At 42.5% G+C, this 18,924-nt stretch overlaps 1 protein-coding gene across 4 annotated transcripts in view; it reads right to left on the minus strand.

Moving 5' to 3' along the window:
* Positions 1-18,924, minus strand: part of TSPAN4 (tetraspanin 4) — a 431,876-nt gene that overhangs the window by 193,171 nt on the left and 219,781 nt on the right. The gene's annotated exons all lie outside the window — the stretch shown is intronic.

Consider the following 18,924-nt stretch of genomic DNA (forward strand, 5'->3'; position numbering starts at 1 on the left):
CCCGCGCCCTCACAGCCCCGCCCGGCGCCGCGGGCTCCCTCCCCCTGCCCCGAAACTCTGAGCACGGGGAAACCGCGCGGAGCCCGAACCTGGGTGCAGGTGGCTTTTGAGGGGCTGCCCGGATACACAGGCGGCGCTGCCGAAAGGAACGGGAATAAGTAAGTGCTGTGAAGGTTTCGTACGCAAAAGCGCTGGGGATGCTCCGCGGGGAGCGGGGTCAGGACAGGCCGTGCTCCCCTTGCCGGAAGGCTCGTTTGTTCCGCTGCAGATCCATCACCGGGATGTTCCTAATTCGCTCAGTCCCACGGAATCATCACTCAGCACAACGTGTGGCCAGCTCATTTGTCCCCCTGTCAGAAGGCACTGATCGGCATCCAGCTCCGTACGCTGGGGAGCACTTCCCTAAAATCTGACAGCTCCCACAGGCAGTAAAGAGTTGAAAATGTGCCACACAACTTCTTCGTGAAGGAAAAATCTTACTGAAACTGTGACAATTACAGTATTAACACTCAGGAAAGCAAGACTCATTTACGATCTTTGGCCTCAAATTCCCTGTGCAAGTAACTCACTTGTCTCCGTATGTGCCACCTCCTCTCTGCCTTCCTCCTCTCCTCCTCTGTCTGCCTTTTGATTTTGACTGTAACCTACTGGAGCCAAGTCAAAAGATGGCTGGCTAACATTTTTTTTTAAAGGCCTGCCCAGCAGAGAATTAATCAAGATGAAAACAGGTTTTCTTCATGAAGCATCTTGCCAGTCTCAGCATAAATCAAGAGACACGGACACCAATTAATTAAAGAACAAATTAGTTGAAGTAAAATGAGCTGGTTTTACACATAGCCTGAGCAGTTTGCCCCTGCAAACCACCCTCTAATTCTGTTAATTTATAAACTGCAAACCTAGAGTCTAATTAATTCTCTTCATTTCCTCCACAAACTATAAATACACTGACCGTACCTAGTGCAAGCTTTAGAGAGAAAGAACCTGAGCAAAAAACACACGGGTAATAACTCCTGCACCATGTGTTTCAGTAATTCTGATGACTTACAGCTTTTCCACTTTTTGATTTCCCTATCTCTAAAATTAGAGACACTTCAGAGCCATGATGGAGGTCAGTTTTCTGCTCTTCTTCCCTCCCTTTCCTGCACGATATGAACTCGGTCCCCTTAAAGGAATCTTCCTTCCCTAGCACATAAAGATGGTCCTGTGGAAACAGATCTGTTCTTGGTCTGAGTTTCCAATACAGTATTAATTTTTCCTGTGGTACCAAACAGTTCTGCCCCCAGCCTTTCTCCACACCTGTATTACAACCAGACCAGTTTGGCAATAGAAACCCAAAGATGATTCAAGTATTTCCTACATCCTCTGTCAGTATACAAACATGCCTGTGCACAGAGCTTCACATTAAATGGTGAAAGAAAACCTGGGTACAGCTCAGCACACAAATTATGCTGAAACAGTGACAAGTCAGATAACTGTTATTTAACAAGGGTGCCCATGGTACTGCATTTAACAGAGGAGAATTTGGCATATTTACCGTAAACTAGGCAACTAAAGCCCCAAAGGCAGCTCATTGCTATCTGGATAAGAAAAGGGTTAGAAATCACTTGCTTTTACCTTTCCTGAAGGGAAGAAATCATAAATTCTTAAGAGAATTAAGTCCTTAATATGGGTGGAATAATTTATAAAGCCAAGATCTGAGGTAGAAGGGAGAGTTTCTAAATGTTTCTTCTAAATAAAAAGTAATAAACATCAATACATGGTGGATATAGTTCAGACAGATGCAGAAAATGCTTGAGGAAGGCTGAGGTCCCACATAACCCTTGCAATAAAGAGTACTTTTTCTCCAGCCTCTTTTCACCATCATCCCGTAGCACACCTCATGGAAATGACAACTTTTTAAAGGCACTTTAGTGTAAAATGTAGTTCTTAAGTTGTTGCTGTTCTTTCTCATGACAATACCAACAGCTAATTAGAAACAGAGTCATTTGGGATATAGACATTACAATCACTCTTTTATTAAATCTTCCACACTAGGAATCCCCATCAGAATCACTAACCTAAATGGGAAATCCTTGAGACAGCAATGTTTCACCAACAGGCTAGCTGCAGCTTGGATGACATGGTTCCATGATGGAGTGATGTCCTGAATGGGAACTGGGGGAAAGCTGATGCCATGAAGATTTTTTGCCTTTTCTTTTATGCCCCTGTTATACCTTTTTTACAACTTCTGTATTCCTAGTGCTTTTTCCCTACATTCTTGGGCTTGTTTGTCAAGCTAGAGACTAAACATTTTAGAAGCTTCGTAGCTAGAGATCAGTGTGCCCCAGACCCCAAGGTCCTCTCCAGGACACATTCTGTAAACTAAGATAGAACCATCCAGGGGAAGGCTCCTTGGGGAGGGGGCTCACTTGAGCCTCTCCTTGGGGAATCTTTGATAGATATGCTAATTAGTAAAACCCATAATGTTATACCCCATCTTTTGGGGAGGATATTCGGCGGGGTGCATCTTGATGCATATGACCTGGACGTGTGCACCTAAGGATCCTTAAAAACAAATACCAAGGTAAAATCCCTTTTCACCTTCTAACCATGTATGACTCTTGATTTTAAGACCAGGAAAAGGCATTGAAACAACAAAAAGAGAAGGGTTGGTGTACTCTACTCTTGCCCATCCCTGGTACAAAGAGGGTGGAAGGGGCATGCTGGGACCAGTATTGACATTTAAGCTGTTTAACAATAAAGTAATACATGAACCAAGAAGAATAAACGTTGGAAGCATTGCATCACTGGGCCATTGTGTGTAAAGGGTGACTCAAAGGGCAGGTGAATTAGAGTTCTCACAAAACTTTTTGTTAATCACTAAGCCTAAAATCACAGCCTGGACCTAGTGACCTCTGTTCACCTCTGCTTAACATCTATTTTTTCTCTCCCCAGCTGTATCTCTATATTCCCATCCTGTGGCCAATTCATATTGATTCCTCTCCACAAGAAAACAAGCACTGTGCAGTCTTGCCAGCAGAGGTTCAATTTGTATTGATTCTGGTGGCACGCTACCATTTAGGTTATAACAACTCTGTCCCTGCCACTTTGAGTGGAGGGCTGGTAATCCTTCAACGTCTCCAGCCAAAACCCTGGCCCTGAAAGAGAGGAGGCAGCAGTCTCACTCTAATGACATCAGGTGGGCTCCAGGCAATAAACTGTAAAACATTTGGGCATCAGGGGCAGATCTCTTAACTGTGTTATCCCTCCACCCTTTGGGCATCAGGGGCAGATCTCTTAACTGTGTTATCCCTCCACCCTTTCTCTGAGCAGCCAAGGCTTCAGCTTTCATCTGAAGACACACAGCTTGTTCAGCACACACTTCCCACCTCACCCTGAGCTGCAGCCACCACGGACCCCACACCACGCTCCCACTTCCCTTAGCTGACTCTACTCTTGGTTTCCCAGTTGTTCTTGCTGCTGCTGCTGCCAGCCCCTGCTGCATCACCTCCACTGGTCATGGCAACAGTCCCATTTAAAGGGGTCATGGGTACCTAGGCCAGTCAGGATGGGGCACGTGCAATACACCTACAACAGAGACACATGAGAGCACGAGCAGCAGTCCTGAGTCCCAGCCTGGGCTGCAGCTGGGGAGTGCTGCTGGACACTGACCCCCAGGGCAGGGACATTGCTGCTGCTGAGGCTGGAGCAGGCTTTGTGTGTGCTCTGAGCTCAAGTGATGGTTAATACGTCAAAACTTTCTATTAGGGATCCCAAGAGAACCTGCCTATCCCCATGGTTTTGGTGAGAGCTGCTTTCTGGCCCTCTTCAGCCTCCTACTCGCCTTTAGCTCCTCCTTTGGTGCACCATGTTTTTCTAGACCCAGCTACTTCTTTGCCTGTTCCACATTCAGGCCTTCCCCTCCTCATGCCCGACTGTGTGTGATGCCTCTGGACCCAAAGGACTCATCAACTGAAGCCAACAGTATTTCAATGTCATGTTAGATCACGCCTTCCTTTTCTTTTGAATTATTTTGTATAGTGCTTTCTCTTCCTCCTCCATGATTTAACACTCACAACCACAAGACACCGGCCCCTTCACCTCACACAAAATGCAGCCTCTAATTCACATCCTCATTAATTTAGTCTTGTAAGTCTTTTAATGGTTGCACTGGTTTTCCCCCCACTAATGCCTCTTGTCATTGTCTTCAAAATTCTGCATACCTGCTCTATCCTCCTAATGAAACAACCCACTCTGCATTGACCTCAACAGACTGTTAAGAAGTGATCCATGAAATAGAATAAATTTTAAAGAATCCTGCTAGAAGCTATTACTGAAATATATTATATAAAACAGGGTATGTATGTGACAACTGCTCCTGTTCTGCAGCAGAGGGGTGTGCAAAGGCATGCACGTGACAGGTGGCAGCCATTCCCGGTAGTTTCAGTGAACAAAATGACTAAGATGAAACATTACTACAAGAGCAGGATCTTTGTGAGTTAACTAGCTTTGCTTCACGCAACAGCACTGAAATCAGCTAAGGACGATCACCTGAAGAATATATTCCAAATGCTCAACTTTTTAATTTCATGTACATACAGAGATCACCACATAAAAGCGTTAATCAAACCTGTTTGGCCCTGCCTGTCCTTTTCTTCAGCAACGTGCCTGAAGAGAAATCTCTTGTTTCCTCACCCAATGCACTCTTTGCAGCTACTGTTTGGTTATGTTTGCTTCAGTGATGCAGGTTTTGTAGAAACTGTACCTCTTCCAGAAGTCTAAGAGAAACATTATCTCTTCTGACTGGAGGGTGAACCAAAGTTCAGGGCCAGGCTGGCTGTTTCAGCTAGGAGGGAAAAAAGCCTTGTGATGGAGTCTTTGATTTGTTTGCTTTTGTATATTCATTTTGCATGAATATAAATGACTAAGAGCAAAGCAAAGACAGTGAGAAGATGATTTTTAACCTGACAGCCTCACACTGCCTCAGGTTTTCAGTCTCTGCTCAGCCCTGGCCAGGACTGTTTAGTGTCTTCATCAGTGACATACACAGTGGGATCCAGCACACCCTCACCAAATTTGCAGATGTCACCAAGCCGAGTGGTGCAGTTAACACACCTGAGGGATGGGATGCCATCCATAGGGATCTGGGCAAGCTCTAAAAGTGGGCCCATGGAAACCTCATGAGGTTCAACAACACCAAGTGCAAGGTGCTGCACCTGGGTTGGGGCAACCTCCATTATCAAGCTGGGGGATGAAGGGATTGAGAGCAGCCCTGCCCAGAAGGACTTGGGGGTACTGGCCAGCATGGCCAGCAGGTTGAAGGGGGTGATTCTGCCCCTCTGCTCTGATGAAAGTCCATGTGGAATAGTACATCCCGCTCTGGAGTCCTCAGTTCAAGGAAGACATGGACCTGTTGGGAGTGGGTCAGGAGGAGGGCCCTAAAAGAATCAGTGGGCTGGAACCTTACCTAATGGGAAAGGCTAAAAGAGTTCAGGTTGTTCATCCTGGAGAAGAAAAGACTCCAGGGAGACCTCATTGCAGTCTTTCAGTACCTAAATGGGGCTTAAGAAAGATGGGGACTGACTTTTTAATAGGACCTGTAGCAATAGGATAAGGGGTAATGTTTTTAAATTTAAAAAGGGTAGATTCAGACTACATAAAAGGAAGAAATTTTTTACAATGAGGGAGGAGATGAAATACTGGAGGAAGTTGTCCAAAGAGGTTGTAGATGCCCCATCCCTGGAAATATTCAAGGTCAATTCAAGCAGCAATCAACAGGTTTCCTCCCTAAATCCTGCTCTCTCCTAAAAATTCACATGGTGCAATGAGTCTGCACATGTTGCCAAAGACTTTAAGAGAGGCGCAAGTAGCTCAGGAGGGGAGCAATAAAGCCAGTTCCCGAACCAAAAGCAAGACACATTAAAGCAGCCCCCTGAGAAACAGGTAAGTCAAGCAATATCAGTTCTACTCTGGGCTGCAGGTCCTCCAGCTCAGAGAGTATCACCATGGGGTTGTAAACGGAGGATATCTCTGGAATCTTTTGTTATAGAAAGAAATAGGAATGTTTTCTAATAAGTGAAGCAGAAGATAGTATGCTTCACTGCAACCTCAAACTTACCACATACCTACAATCCCAGACCTTCCCTTTTATTTCCAGGGTCCTTGCTCATCCATTAGCAATTTCAGTATCAGTAAAACATTACAGTTGCTGGAAACAAGTCAAGCCCTGGATTGCATGGGCAGAAGAAGACAATCAGACATTCTAGAGATTTCCTCAGCTAATACAAAAATCTGTTGATATTCACAGTTGTACCTACAACCACTTGAAATATTTACTGATGCCTCCAACAAAACTTTGAAAACACATTCCAGTCACAAGCAATTTCACTTATATAGCAGACTTCAGGGTTGGTTGGTTTGTTGTTTGGTTGGTTTTTTTCATTTTCTTTCTTTTTTTTTCCTTTATAAATAAGGAAATTTGCATTAAAAAATCTTCAATACCTAATAGCTCATCTCCTTCTGCTCACATGTCACCTGAAGTCATGATCTTTGGTTTATGGCACAATTAGTTGCTATGGAAATAACATAATCATAGACACAGAGAAAATATTATAGGTATGATATGCAATGCTCTTTATTTAAGCCTGTGAACAAGTAACTTTGCAGAAACCTCATTCCTTTTTACGTGTTCTCATCTGCATAACTGCTGCCATCACCTCTGCCTATGCATTCAGACTCACTGCTATTCCTACATGCATGACTCACACTAAGTGCATTTCCTTCACCCACACTGGAGCTTCTGTGTGTCCAGTGCTGAGAGTGTACACACGCAGAATAGCTGGTGCCATGTCAGACTAAACAAACAAAATCTCTTTTAAAATTACCTGGTATTGGCCCCCAAAACCCTGTGCACCACAGAGCTCCCTCGCCTTTTGTGCTTTCCAGGCTTTTGTCATCCTGTTCTTTGCTAATGATTTCTTTTGTCCAATAGTAAAAATTTTAGAGTAAGGAGATTCCTTGTTTCCTCAGCAAATTCTGCATATTTGAGCCCTGCACAGAGAGGATTATTGCTGCAGATTAAAGACAAGCAGTGCCAGTCTGTGAACTCCTGAAGAAGCAGAAGCCCCATTTCCCTCTCAGTGTCTTCAGTAGTAAAGAATGAAAAAGCAGAAATAAAGAACCCATCCGACACCCTGTACAAGAAGAGTTGTAGCCCAAATTAAACTTTTGTCAAGACCTATCTTTGCGGTGTCAGCAGGTCTTAGCAGCACAGATGCAATTTATGTGCTAGTTTTCTTAAAATCAGGTTACTTCTCTAACCTGAGAGATCAGCTGACATTCAAAGAAATACCACTTCAAACACTCATGTGGTACTCAGGATCTTCCTGTCAAGTATAAAGTAAACAGACATGAAAATCTTTAAACTGCACAGTTCCAATGAAAGGAGAAAGTTATTGTGAAAGCAGAAGCAGACAAAACAAAACAATGACTTAAAAAAACTCAAGGATTCAATAATGTTCACTAACTACTGTCTGCCTTTTAACATCTTTATGGATTTTTTCCTTGGAGATTCAAAATGGATTCTCTACTTGTCTTGCATCCTTGAAAACAAGACTAAGGTTTTGCACGCATGTAAGCATGAAGCAAGTTCATATAACCATATTTCAGCTCCATTTCCAAAGCAATGAAGGCCCAGAAGCGCTCACTGACCTCACAGGCACCCGAGCGAGCGCTCAGCACATTTGAGAATCAGGTCACAGAGAATACATTTCAACTGAGTACTCAACCACAGTTTTCACTGCTTTGAGATATTCGTGTTCTAAAATAGTAAGCACACATTTAAATTCTTTTAAGAGTGGGATTGTACACAAGCAGGAGAAATGCAGTGTTTCAAAGGCTTCAGATCAAGCTGGACTCTGCACATGCTGCTGTAGTGGATGGAATTCCTCCCTGAGCACACACCTTTGAGGCTGCTGATCTGCAGATCTGCTGGCTGGGAGGTGCCTTCAGCCAAAAGAACAGGGTTTGAAATGGGGTAAGGAGCTCTCCTACCAACAGCTCAGGCAGTAGATGTGAGCGAGCACGCCAAGACCCCGGGGCTGGCCAGAGAAGTGATCTCTGCTGCTGCACTGCTGGGCCTGCATCCTTCTCTTCATAGCCAAAAGTCCTCAATTTGCTCACAGCTCCCTTAGGCTCCCCCCTAAATGCACTTACTTTTTTAAAAAAGGGACTGAAAATAACCTCTCTAAGGGAGCAACAGATGTACTTCTTTTCATCTTGAAAGATAACTTCTTGGAGTAAACAAAATTTTTTATGATATGGAAGTTATGTCACACCAACTTGATGCATTTCTTGCAATGCAAGGTGTGTTGGAGAGACCTTAAAATTAAAACTGGAATATAAAAGAGCCTCCAACAAATTAAAAGAGCATTTGAAAGGGCATAATAAACAAAACCACTACGTGATAATTAAATATGTATATGAAAATGCAATGAAGTTGTACAAAGTAAATGCAAGTGGCCATATATCTTCTTATATATTAGATTATCACCTATTGTTTCCTTTCTTAATATTGTATGGAATCACGGGAGTTGTATCATCCCACATAGTAAAAGTAAACAGCAGTGGATCTCTTATCCTTGACATCTCTGTAACCATTCAAGCAAAAATAAAGGAGCTCTTCTGCTATTAAAAAAATAAAAAATAGAAGTAATTCTGGGCAGGACCACAAGCTTTGGCCTTCTGATTTGCTATTCTGAGCATTATAACAATGAACAGTCAAAACTTAAGGACTGCTAGCAGCAGACACACATTTAAATACGTATTTGAACAGATAACACAAGTGAACAATTTAAAACAATAGCCTAGGATTTACACGCCTAATAGACATATTGGTGAGTACAATAGTGATAATGCTTGAAATAAAAATGTTGTTTTGGAATAAAAAGTATCACCTGCACTTTAAACCATAAATTTGTATTTACTTGTTCACATCACCACAATCCAGCTCTTTTTATATGTCACTGTCAAAATCTGTAAGTAAACTCATGCTCCTAAGGGTACATCTACACACAAAGAAGAGGCACCTGTATTTTAAGGCAGCAGAGGTGTGATACCCTTTCTGCAAAACGTACCTAAATTCAGTTATCAAGACATAATACAGACGCTCTAGTTCAGCAGACTCAAGATGACTCAAAAAAAAAAGAGAAACTCATCTTTATTTATTAAGGTGCTTAATGCTATTTAACTTTAATCATGGAGGCTTTGTTTGGACAGAAATAAGCATATAACTTCGAGCTTTAATGATAAAGAATGAAAGATAATCAGTGCCTGAATTAAGATGCTCATTGCAAAGGTACTGCCAAAGTATCTGTTTAGTCTTTGAAGTCATCATCTATTTTGCACACTGGCTAAGATTCTGAATTTAATCAACACCAAATTTGTGCCTAAATTGCACCTGAGCATTTGTGCTCAGTCTTTCCTGTTAATCTGTAGTAGGCTTTCAGACATTCCCACTCTGTAAGAAACACTCGTCACAGGACCTTTGCAAAATTTAATCCTGCTAAATCTAAGCTCTAACATACACTAAACTGCTAAAAATGCAAGGTCAACCTCTTCTGCAGTCTGACCTCCAAGCAGTTTGTTTGCTGTGTTATATTTATGAGGATGCTTATGAAGGCAGATTTATACACTAAAAAATTATTCTGCATCAAATCACCAAGAAGCCATCTGAAAAGGAGCTTTTCCACAGAAAAAGGATAACTGTTCCACGATGGTTTTCAGAAATGACAGGGAATGCAAAAAGAAAAACCAGGCCTCCTGATTTCTCTATTCTGTATTTCTGCCTTTAAACAGGATGTCTTATTTGATGGGGAAAGAAGACCTCTTTAGAAATATATTTATTTTACACTTATTTTCAGATATCTAAAGACCATACTAAGCTTCTGGATAGCTCTGGTATTGCTAATGATATTTAGCTCAAATAACACATGATTATGAGCCTATAAAACTTCAATTAAGATGCTTTATAGCCTTTTACAAGTGTCACCCAAACCTATGCTGTAGGGTGAACTGTACTTTTAATTTCTATTTGTGATGTTTACACTGTGCAAAGAGATTCATTACAGTAAAAGCTAGTTATTATTTCTTAGAAGGCTACACAAATTGTGTGGTAAAAGTCCATCTGGATAAAGCAAACAAGTAATTTTTGTTTGCTTCCGTTTTGCTTGGAATTCCTATGCAGTCAGTCATTAAAAAAAACAAACATTAATTTCTGTAGGGGTCAACCACTATAAAACTAACACCATACTTCTGAATTAAGCCAAGCAACAAGGTGTTTAGTGTATTTGCAGGAGCAAAACCTGAAAACATCCAAAAGATAACTCAAACAGCACACAGTGTTTGGGGCCTGATCCAAAACACACTGAAATCATCACAAGGTGTTCTTCCAATCTCAACACCACAAAAGTCTGACTGCTTTAGCCCAGACAAATCTTGGAGGAAGCTTCTGACCCACTGATGCCTGGATATTGTGGTGAGCAGGACTGCTGTGAATGGTCATACTCAGAAGAGGTGACATTCAATTTCTTATGCAAGATAGAGGCAGCAGAATTAAGTCCAGGACTCCCTTTACCACTGTGGAATGGGATTTCTTTATTGATCTGTTTAAGACAGGATAGGTGTGACAAGTGTGACAGGATAGATGTGACAGGGCATTAAAGCTCAAAACCTGGGAGGAAAGAAGGGCTGACATCCCCACTAGAGCCTGCAAGGGATCCCTGCTGGCCTGCCAGCTCTGTGGGGCAGACAAGCAGTCCCAAAGGTGTTCTGGACACCTTTTCCTTCGGACAGGTCTTAGTGAAATGTGTAGCACCTTTCTTGCCTAACAAAACAACCATGGGAAGAATTTAAACAAACACACCCCTTACAGACAAATTTTTAAAAATGCAACCCAAAAAGAAACCAAATCGGCTCCTCAACGAGCAATTGAAACTAGAAAAACGACCCTTTGAAATGAGTAGGACTCAGTGCTGCATCTGACAGTCTGATAGCAGCTTTGGTCCTGCCCAGCATAATCCTGGCCTGGCCTTAGCTGCTGCTCCAACAGCAAACTGCTAGAAAGGGAACCAAGACAAAGTTGGCTTTGGCAAGACAGAGGTGCAAATATGATTTTCCTTCATGGAGTAAGTTACAGATCCTTCAAACTCGTGCCTCTTGCAGCTGGAAGCTGACAGCTTCAGATGAGAGGAATTCATCATTATTATTTTAGTATGAGAGCAGCTCACTGATTGCAGCTTGACAACTCAAGTTAATTAGTTGATGAAGGGTCTGATACACTCTGGCTGGCTCCACATCTGTGGAGGATGACACAATCAGTAGAATGAAATCCATACTTAAAAGGTCTTTGGTCTTTTTAATCCTAAACTACAGATCACAAAATCCACGTAACAAAACCTAGAGATCAGAGGAATTACACAGGACGTTCCCCTTTCCCTGGCCCTTGGGACAGTCTGGTCTCTGCTGCCTACTGAAGCTCATAAACAGACAGACTTGACTTCAAAAGCATCCTCTTTTCTTCCTAGACTCCCAGTGGTTCTCAATAATAAGATAACTGGTTTGAGCACAGCCTGGCAATGTTCCCTTATGGCTGCTTTCCCCAGCAGGGAAATACCAAGCTGCCGGCTTTCCTCTGCTCCTGCCAAACACCAGGTGGGATTTACCCACCCTGTCAAAGGGATTATGTCAAGATCATCTGGCCCCACCTATCAATGCACAGAGCCCACGTACTATTTTGCATCCAAGTTTACAGTACGCTTCAGTTCTTACCAACTGACAGCTTAAATAGCATGTGAGGCCATAGTGTCCCAAGTTCCTAAGAAATACCAGAGAAGCACAAATGGCAGGGAAATCTGGCTGGAAAGTGATCTATGTGAGGCTGGAGCCACTGAAAGCCACTAAGCAGTGAGGAAGGAGTAGAGCATTGCCTGTTGGGAACAAGAACGGGCTGTTGCTCGTAGATAGACCTGGGGCCTCAGATCAGTGGGAGCTACTGTACAAATTCAGCCAGTCCTCTGCCTGACTCCACATGGAACTATAGAGCATAGCTGTAAATCTCTCCATGGCCCCTTTTTAGCAACAAGAAAAGCACTTTTTCCCTCTGCCTTTCCTATCCAGATTTTGCACTTTTCAGGGCACAGCCTGTTTCCATCTCCCCTTTTTACTTATCACCTAAAAAGATGAACTGCACTTACAGGTGCTCTCTTAAATCAAAAGCAGAAGAGGCAACTCCAAGAGTCCTTGGGTATATCTGAAATGGGGTCAGAGGTTGCTGGAGAGCAATCAAGAGAAAGGAGGTCACTTCCTCCAGACAAAGACAATGAAATTCCAAGACAAGTAGCTCTTGTTCCCAGAAATTATGAGCAGAGTATGTAACCCAGCAGTCATCTCACCTGGGCCTCCCCAGTCCTGAAAGGGGTTGCAGAGAAAGGCACACAGTTATGGGAACAGAGCCACTATTTGGTAAGTAAGAGACGTGCACAACAAACAGAAATGCCTGGGCTGGGAACCCACTCCTGGCATGCTTTAATCTCATTTTAATCATCCACACAAGGATTCTGTTGATGAAGCCTGTATCCCTCTAACAGGAACATTTCAATCCTGGATCCCTGCTTGTCTACACTTCTTGAAGTACCATAAAAGCAGATGAAGATTTTTTGTGTATGGTATAGGACTGTTTCCTCCCAGTATGACAGTAGCACAAAGGAATTAGCTTCAACAGCTTTCCATGATTTAAGTTTATTTTTTTCACCATGCTGAGTTCTGACAGAAGAGAGGTTCCAGTGAGGGCCATGCTTTATTCTACCTCCACTAGGATGCTATTGAAAATCTTAGGATGAATCAGGACAGCACAGATGCTGCAATAATGTTTGAGCATTCAGGGGACCTCAAAGATTATTTTTTGTTATTACAGTCTAAACAAAAACCAGAAACACTTTTCATGTTGACATTAATTTCTATAACATGGCTTTAAAAACAAAACAACCCCAAAATTCAATAGAGTGTACCCAGGATGGCAATGCCTCAAAATTTGAAGCAGCATGTTGGCATTTTTCCCAGGAAAAAAAATATATACCTGTGTATACACACACTCTTTTTTTTTTTTTTTTTGCAAGATCAATGGAGCTCTGGGGTTTATTCCCATCTCAGTCAGCCAGAGGCAAAGACAGGCTGGTCTGTGCAATGCCTGAACACTTGAGAAGGAGTTTGATTACCTGAACTCTCTGTGCATCAGAAGTAGTGAACAGCAAGGCTCTCTCAAATCCATGATGCTGAAAAACCTTATCCTTCCTACCCAACACAGAGACCTTAATTTGAGGGCTGCCTGTGCTTCCAGGACAGTTATTAGCCTGTAAAAAACAAGCTCCTAATAGGCTGATGAGATTAAAAGAATCCCTTTGGTCATCCCCAGCCAGTTGTGAATAGATTCCTGCACTAGCAGCAAGGCTGGCTAGGGTTTTCCTGTCGGATCAGGTTACAGAAGCTCCTAATCTTAAATCCTCCACCCAACCTACTGCAGCGATGTCTGCAGCTCGGTCTGAGCCAGCCGGAAGTGAGACTCATTTTCTGTGGTAAGAGATGCAGTTCCACACATACCCTTACACACTCCTGAAGAGGCATCTGAATGCTGTCCAAAACTTAATTACATGGCATGACAAGCTCTGACAATTAGCAAAGTAGACTGCTTGATGGCTAGGATTTTAAATAAGGATCTTTCAAGGCAGAAACTCTGGAACAGGCATTGCTACTGTCATAACATTCTGAGCTGTCGTGAAACCACAGGACCAACAAGACAACCTACAGGCTTCACAACTGTGACTGCAAAGGAAAGAAAATACCCTGGGGGAAAAGGACCTATTTAACTGCGCCTGTACCTCACATCCAACATCAGGACCTCAACCCCCTCCAAGAGGGCAGGAACATGGGAGGATTTGGGTCTGCTCTGGACTCCAGGTGGCCCCCATGAAGCAGCAAGAGACCAGGACCACCACCTGCTCTCACTGGAGCTGGAAGAGGCATTCTCTGTCAAACCACATCAGAGGTCACAGGCAGGTCAGTCCCCATAAAAAAGGCCCAGCACTTTTGACACCAGCTCGATCCGAAAGTGCACTGCCTCCAAAATCCCCCATGTTTACACTCCAAACAGCCCTGAAGGTTGCTGCTCCTCCACTTCCTCACTGAAGAGTTTTGGGAAAAGGCTTTTGCTGCCATGCCCCATTTGTGCAGATTCGTCTGATGGCTGCTCAAAGAAATCAGTGTTCACTCACACAGCTCCCACATCTTTGGGGTAAGAAAACAACGCTCCCACTTCTCAGATTTCTCACTTTGTGTGCAAAGGAGAGGGGCAGAGAGGCAAGAATTTCAGGATAGTAAATATCCAAAGTGACTTGACAGCAAGCAAATCATCACTTTATAGTGTTCATGGCAACAGCTTTTGGCATTGCAGGCAAAGAGACAATTCATTACACAACAAGTAAACTACAATCTTGTATTTGCAAGGCAGACATTCAGTGCAGCCAGTTACTGTACATGCTGTGGTGACTGAAAGTTTTATGCTACCTTTTACAGATTATCTATGAGATGACTTGGTTTTATCAGTTTATCATTTTTATGAAAAAAATAATCAGGGAATGTATTAAATAAATAGGGAAGATGGGTTTCAGTGGAAGGTGGGGGCCTGTTTTCCTTCTATACATGTAAAAATCTGTCTCTCACAAGTCTAGCAGAAACGTATTTTAGTCACAGAAAACATTGTTTCAAATATTTGCTTCACAATTTGCTGTTCTTCTATGATACATTGGTTGGCAGTTCCTTTCCCCTGACTGGATTACTCCAGGTTTCAGGTTGGTTCTGGATGTATATTTATAATGAATATATATAAATAAGCATGTGTCAGTATATACATTTTCACAGAAAGCTAGATTCTTAAGAACTTCACTGATGCCCCTGAGAAACAGATAATTTAATGATTTTTATATTTATTTTAAAACTTCTTATTTTGGGGTTGGACTTTTGTCAGGGTTGAGCGCCAACTTGCCAGCTCATTTTTCTTCTTTAGAATCAAGGATCAAACATCTCTCTAGATAAGAGCATTGAAGCACTGTTCACTTCAACTACATCTGCTTTTAACACCATATGCTAATTAACCTTTGAGTTCCAATACTAATCCCTCAGCGGCTCAAGCTCCTCAGTCATGATTCAGATGTGTAAGCAAGATTCTCAGACACTGCAAAACAACTTAACTACAAGTAAATCAAAAGCACTGGATGCTTACACCAATTGAGAACCCAGCCAACCATCTCAAAAGTGCAGAGGCTTCCACTCAGGTAAGCACCACCGCTGAAGTATTTCTCCCCCATGAATATGCTGCCTTTTTCATTCCTGTTGATGCAGTAAGAAATATCTGCAGCAGCACTTCTGAACTGTGCCCTGGGATTTGCTTAGAATCCTCCCTTTCTTTGAGCAGTTTACCCATTTCGGTTGATCTCTGCATGCCAACGTTCGACTCACACAGTTGGTATTGCTGGGGCACAGGTGAGATGCCCTTCCCCCAAGCTGTCACCACCCTCGCTGGAGAATCAGCTGCCAGGCTGGCCTCAGCATCTATGGGGGACCCTGATGTGTCACAGCGTTGGACTCCCTCTTGCTCCTCCATCTGCAAGCACAGCCATCCCCATTCCCTCTCAGGGCGAGCAGCCAGGAAGGGACACAAGTCCCTTCACACTGTTATTTGCTACCTGCCAATCCACGTACCAGAGCCAGCTTCATCTGAGAATCTGTCTTTTAGATTTAGTTTTCCTTCCAGGCAAAGGGGTAGCACGACACTGCTGCCAAGTATATGTTTTGTTATAGCCTCCCATTGCTGCTGAATGCCATAGTTTATTCTGTATCAGACTGTTCATCACAGCTCTGTTTTATGCTTTTCAAAGTGTTTGTGGAAGACACATGGTCTGAATGAAGACTGCCTAGGACACTGGGCAGTGCAATACAGCATGGAAACTTCCCTAAAGCAGATAAGAGAAAAAGAGGAGGAAGAACAGCTCCCTGGGATAAGGACCAACACGGCTATGGCAGTGAGAAAGCTATTGGGATTTATCAGCTCAGCTAGTGCTTATTCCAAAATTCAAATGTTCTTTTCCTTCTCCCTGTGTGGGCCAATCTAGCACACACTGAAGTCAGCGGGAGGTCTGCCTATGAGACTGAAGAACACATAGGCAAACTTTAGAGAAACTTTTTCATTTACAGAATAACAAAGTCATTTCCCTGTAGATGTGAAAGAGCTAAATATCAGACATCTGCAGCTACCTTACTGACAGCTGCCCTTCTACACTGAGCCTCTAGTGTTCAAAAACCTTCATATGCCTCCCGATGTGCTGAATGAGAGGATTAGATCTGACCTTTTGAGAAAAGAAGCAAGGGAAAGATGGAGGTCAGTCTACTTTGCACATGAAACAACAAAACAGACTAAGACTTTGTCCCTAAAGCTTACATAGGCTGTGAGACTGAAGCCATTTCAGCCATTCCCCTTCTTACACAATCTTCCACTGCTGGGTACAGAATTTAATCCCTGGGCTTCAGTTCTGCTCGCCAGCCCTATTTTTTTAATACTATCTCCCATCAGCTTCTTGAGGTTTCTAGGTAGCAGTGCAACACTACTACAGATGGACACGCTCTGTGATATAGCAAGAACAGCATTATGATAATGACAAGGAGGAGGTACCCAGCATACAACTGACATATGGTTATAAGCACAGGGACACAAACTCGTTAACACATAATGCATGCCAAGATGCTTTTTAATGGTGTTAGCGGGTAACAAGAAAGAGCTTTCCTAACTCTACTGCTAATTACCATTATAACAACTACTAGTCTTCACTGAAGTGTTTTCTGCTTTTACTAGAAGAGCAATTACATACAGTTAGTCATTCCAGTGTTACTTTGTGCTCAATCATTACACTGTCTGGATGAAAACTCACTTTAACCAGAACAAGTATTACAACCCATGTGTTGATTTGATTCCTCTGAGACAGGTCTGAAAATGGAAATGGAGGTCTCCCACATTTCCATTATCTTGGCATTGTCCTGAAGAAGTTCACTAACAGATAGCACTCAGTAGAAGTGAGAGAAAGCACCACAGAAATGGGGAAACACAGTAGGGACAGGTGGTGATAGTGAAAAGGAGTGAGACATGCTGTCATCACATAGGGAGTATTTTAACTTTGCTTAAAAAAACCCACATACCAAAAGGAGCTGCTAGCCACACAGTCAAAGCCAAGAATTTCATTCGATTTGGGCAAAAAATACAGAACAGCTTCATATTTCCAAAACATACAGCCTTTCCAGAGTGGCAGCTTCTGCATTCCCATCATGCTGATGAAAATCCACAGCACTGGACCCACTTGTCCCGAGGCCTCAGTCAATTGCAGAGAGTCTACCCCAAGCCCTGCTCTGCCTTTCCTCTCTCGACAGCCCCTGTCTCAAGATATTCAAGCATGTTTGCAAGAACGGAACAAGCTGTTGTTCAGCCACAATGACAAGTCTCCACACAGGAAGGGTTCACTTTTTACAGCTGATAGGTATGTATGTTGAAAAGGTGCAAACAAACCCCTTTGAAACCAACCACCCAAATGTTAATAATCAAGTTTAAAGGCTCAGCACGTTATTTCAGATGAAGTCAAAGAATTCTTTTATAATGTGTGCATGTGGAAGCACAATGCAATGTAGGTAGGTACTGCAGTACAAACTAACATTCACTAACAAGCTAGCATTTTCCAAAGGCCAAAGGACAGCTCTGCCACAGGGATACAACAAAATACAAGGACGCATCAGGTGGATTTTGGCAGTGGATGTTATAGCAAGTAAAGTATATATGAAATATGTATCAATAAATGCACCCTCCAGCTGCTCCTTGTTTTTACTCTGTCTTTGATACTGACGCTTATAATATAAAACAGTATCTTTTTGGCTCACAGGAAGATCTTGTTCCATCCACTTTTTCAAGGCATGCTTCATAAATCCTATTTGCAGCATAAATCATACCTTACAACAAATTATATTTAGTGGAAATAATCTCCAAAGGTAGTTGCTTAGTATATAGAATAAAGCCATCACTTATATTAAATTTCACATCTGTAATATTTTAGCATGCACAGTAGCAAACAAAGGAACCACAAACAAGTCCACTTAATGTATCTTTAAACAGCTTAAAAAATACTTTTCCCAATTTTTATTAATTTTTTTCCAAAGAGATGGAAAAGCAGAAAACCTTCATAGCCTCACAGTCCTAGAGCCTTTTATCATACTGCAAAGGTGAGAAATGCACTTCAGTTGGTTTCACCAGCACCCCCCATGTAAGACTGTCTTTTTAAAAAGTCCAGTAAAAGTCTCTTCAAGAAAGATGCTGCCAGAGCCTGAATCAAAGCTGATGGATAGGAATTATTTGATCAAAGCATGAGAACAGAAAAGCATTTTTATTAAGTGGTCTTATGCTTTAATGCCTTTGTACATTTACTCATTGATCTGGGCTTTAACAACAGCTCTCTCCAAATCTATTGCTGGTGAGAGACCTTTTGTGTATTGCACCATGTCACATACCCCACTGCAAGTAACAAAAGCCCTAATCAATAGAAATGCAACTGGATTTTTGGTCATGAACACAGTCACCATTTGGTCTTTTTTTATCATGCTTGCACACGCAATTTTCTTGGTACTCAAGTACTCAAGACAGAGTATTGGTCTAAAACAGTGGCTGCTGAGAGCCTTATGCCTGTAATATTAGGACAGAGGAGCTGTAATTACTATCTAAATGTGATAATTCATATCAAGCTACGAGGTTCCAGTTTAGATTGCTAATTTACAAATAACAAACACGGGGGGGGGGGGGGGGGG

The sequence above is a fragment of the Corvus kubaryi genome, unplaced genomic scaffold (genome assembly GCF_017639235.1).
Source record: "Corvus kubaryi isolate FWS band 111438036 unplaced genomic scaffold, C.kubaryi_AGA036_p1.0 37392, whole genome shotgun sequence".
Taxonomy (NCBI): Eukaryota; Metazoa; Chordata; class Aves; order Passeriformes; family Corvidae; genus Corvus; species Corvus kubaryi.